At 47.4% G+C, this 3,818-nt stretch overlaps 1 pseudogene; it reads left to right on the top strand.

Moving 5' to 3' along the window:
• Positions 1-336: 336 nt before the first annotated feature.
• On the top strand, positions 337-3,405 carry LOC130105694 (uncharacterized; annotated as a pseudogene).
• Positions 3,406-3,818: the final 413 nt, after the last annotated feature.

Raw genomic sequence — 3,818 nt, 5'->3', positions numbered from 1 at the left:
ATGTGTTGAGTACACAGGTTATTTTTTAAGTTATTTTTGCAGTTAGCCACAGCATTTCAAAACACAGATCATATAGTTTATTTCAAGTATAATATACATTTATTTGCTTTAGCCATACACTGTTTAAGTGGAGTGCACACATTTTCACGTTGTAGGGTTATGTAAACATTTTCTGTTCTATTAAATTATGTTTTATAAAAGTTCAGGAGGAGCACGTTCAAACAATTATCATGTCTACCCCATCAACACGAGAGGAAGCATATATATATATTCACTCTGTCAACTCACCTAACATTCCTTGACAGTTTCAGCATCTGGTCCCGCCCACTTGCTACAATGTCAGAGATCGAACTCTTCCCGTCCGACGACGACTCCTTCGTCGCCCAGGCTCCATCGCAGCATCCAATCGCTGCAACGAGCTCCCATGTACGTTTCACTCCAGGCAGCTTTCCCTTCTCCAAAATCCACTCCACCTTCAAAATCCGCAAAAAAGGCAAGTAATTACAAGGCTCCAAACTCACGTTCCCAGAAAACACTTTCTCCCGCTCTTGCAAGGCCCAGTTTTCCACGAGCGCCAGGCCGCAGCAGGCCTCCAGCTAGCCTGGGCCGCGGCCCCACCGCCAGGCTCCACTCTTCTCTGTGCTCCGCCGAGCTACAGACCGCAGCTTTTTCCAGCACCGCACCTCACGTCACAATGCCAGTTTCAAACGAAACGGGCCGTTCTTTCAGCGTGAGTATGCCAACGGCACAGGCCCAACTACCACATAATTTTCCTGTCACCTTTTCCAACCCTTTCCCCTGTCCATGGCCTGCAGCCCCACCCCAAGACTCTAGCGCGAGGCTGCTTCAGCTAGAGTTGCAGGCCCAGACACCTTTTCTACCTCCCCAGCTCCCCTCCTTTCCCACTTTTCCAGTTCCTCCTCAAGCTTTAGGGGCCGACCCAAGTGTGAGGCTGCCTCCACAAACGGCCTCGGCCCCGGGGGGGTTTCCTCCTAACACCTTTTCCCAAAATCGTTCTCCTTTCACTCTGTTTTCCGCAACGCCGATGCCCATCCCGCCGAACGCTACAGCCATGGAACCGCCCCCTGTTGCCAGCAACATCAGACCACAGATCCTCACAGGTGCAGACATCGATTTATCTTCCCTTCTATCTTTACTCCCTCCCTCTGTTTCAAATCACCAAATCGACTGCAGTGATTTTGCAGTCACCCTCAAAAACCCAGTTCATAATTTATCCCGCATTCTGTCGTTTTCCGAATTTGCAATTGCTTTCAGCCGGTATAGCGAAATAATTTGTGCCGCACTTCCCCACAGGAGACGAGAACTAAATGAATATCTCGCGATAATCGCAGAGCTCGCGTTATCGTATGGAGGAACCCATTTCTATACTTACCACAAATTGTTCTCAGCAAAATGCGCCGTCCGCGTAGCTCAGTGGAACCAGTGCCCTTACTGGGGCGCCCTAGACACAGAGCTACACAGTAGAGTGTTCCTAGGCTGCCGTAATATATCCTGCACTGTTTGCAGATCCGTTTCGCACTCCACCACGGCTTGTCCCTTGATTAACCCTGCAAACCCGCCCCGCCCAGATTCACCAGCTGGAAAATCAACCAGTTACGTCCCACGACCAGCAAACATAAAATTCAACGACTCAGACACAGATTTTAAAAGAAGAAAAACCTCCTTCCCATCCAACAACCAAGTTTGCAATAACTTCCATTCAGGACGTTGCTCCGTTATTTAAACATTTGCAGCTATTGTGGCGGCGCCCACGCTCGCACCATATGCCCTGTAAAAAGGTCCGTAAATAAAGATTCCAAAAATTACTTGTCGACTCCGGTGAATTTTTCTCGTCTGTCTTCTGAATTGTCTCACCACCCTAACACTAACTTTACTGACTATTTACTGTCTGGTCTCGAGCACGGCTTCAAACTCGGCGTCGAAAGCCTTCCCACTCAAAGTATCATATGTGACAATCTCCAGTCTGCTCTCGCTGAACCTGACACAGTCGACATCCTGATTAAAAAAGAAATCGAATCAGGCTTTATGATTGGTCCTTTTAACATTCCTCCTTTCAAATGTTTCCACATCAGCCCAATTGGAGTGGCAAAAAACTTTAATAATCGATCTCTCAGCCCCGCATAAGTCTCCGTTTCCAAGCAGAAACAGCCTTATATCGCTTGAACAATTCTCTCTTCGTTACCACACCATTGACCAAGCCATAACCTTGATTAAAGACGCAGGTTACGGAACTTGGCTCGCTAAAGTCGACATCACCTCTACCTTTAAAGTGATACCCATTCACCCAGATTCATGGCATTTGTTCGGCGTACGCTGGCAAGAAAACGTTTACTTCACTGTCCGTTTAACTTTTGGCTGCAAAAGCAGCCCCAAGATTTTCGACATGCTATCAGAAGCCATTTGCTGGATTCTTTCCAATAACTACTCGATACCCTACTTAATCCACCTGCAAGATGATTTCTTAATCATCTCACCACCCGACACCGTCCCAGCCGCGCATCTTCTCACAGTCCAAAAAGTCTTCGCTGAGCTCGGGATTCCAATCGCCCAAGAAAACCATGGGTCCAGCCACATCCATCGAATTTCTGGGCATTAAATTGGACACAGTTAACTTCCAGGCCTCACTGCCCACGGAAAAAATCGACAGGGTTATTCTGGTCGCATCTACCCTCCTAGAAAATCCAAATTGCTCTAAACGAGAGCTACTATCTCTGCTCGGCCACTTAAACTTTGCGATGCGCATCATCCCGCAAGGCCGCCCTTTCATCTTAGATCTCCTCTTCCTCGCATCATCAGTAGAGGACTAGAGGACCAAATCTCCCTAACTACTCCATGTTGGAACAAGCTCAGTTTATGGATAACCTTCCTTAAACAATGGAACGACATGTCCTTTTTCTATAATAATCTGATTTCTCTCCCCGTGGATATCCAACTGTTCACTGACGCTGCTCCCTCCGTCGGTTTCGGGGGATTCTACCAAGGCCGTTGGTTTGCGTCTACATGGCCCGCCCAGCTGTTAGACTCACCACAATCACTAACCTCCTCAGCGCTGTTCGAGTTGTATCCTTTAGTAGTAGCAGCTTTCCTGTGGGGTAAAGAATGGTCAACTAACAGCATCATGGTACACTGCGATAATGAAGCAACTGTGCATTGCATCAACAAAGGCCGCTCTATTCTCCCGCACTAATGCCTCTCCTATGACACCTCATTTGGATCGCAGCTTGCGATCAGTTCATCTTAACTGCAAAACATGTTCCCGGGTCCAAAAATCAAATAGGTGACTCTCTCTCTCGTTTTGCTTTCCAGAAATTCAGGCTGCTGGCACCAGATGCGGACCCATTCCCAACCCCAGTACCTCACTATTCAGAGCTGATTTTCCCATAAACCACCCATTGAAACCACTTCTTGATGCCTCTCTTAATTCCATTCTTTAAGCCGTTTCACCCAGCACCCTCCAATCCTACTTAACCGCATGGAAGAGTTTTAAGTCTTTTCACTCCACATACAACCTGCCTTTTCCCAATTTTTCTCTGCTCACCGTCACTTCATTCATATCCTATCTCAACAGCATCAAGAACCTCAAAGCCTGCTCCATCAAGGGTTATCTAAGCGGAATCCAATTCTTCCACAAACTCCTTTTTGGTTCACCTTCCACAGACATAGCAAATTCTCAGACATCAATGCTCATCAAAGGCATCCAAAAAAAACCAACCCACCCGCCCAGATGCCAGGCAACCAATAACTTTAGACATACTCACTAAGTACATCTCCACCCTCCGCCGAGGCTACCACTCCAC

Source organism: Rhinichthys klamathensis, unplaced genomic scaffold (genome assembly GCF_029890125.1).
Source record: "Rhinichthys klamathensis goyatoka isolate OS25496 unplaced genomic scaffold, OSU_Roscu_1.1 h1tg000325l_1, whole genome shotgun sequence".
Taxonomy (NCBI): Eukaryota; Metazoa; Chordata; class Actinopteri; order Cypriniformes; family Leuciscidae; genus Rhinichthys; species Rhinichthys klamathensis.
Note: the sequence above shows the minus strand (reverse complement) of the source record. Positions and strands in the feature narration are given on the sequence as shown.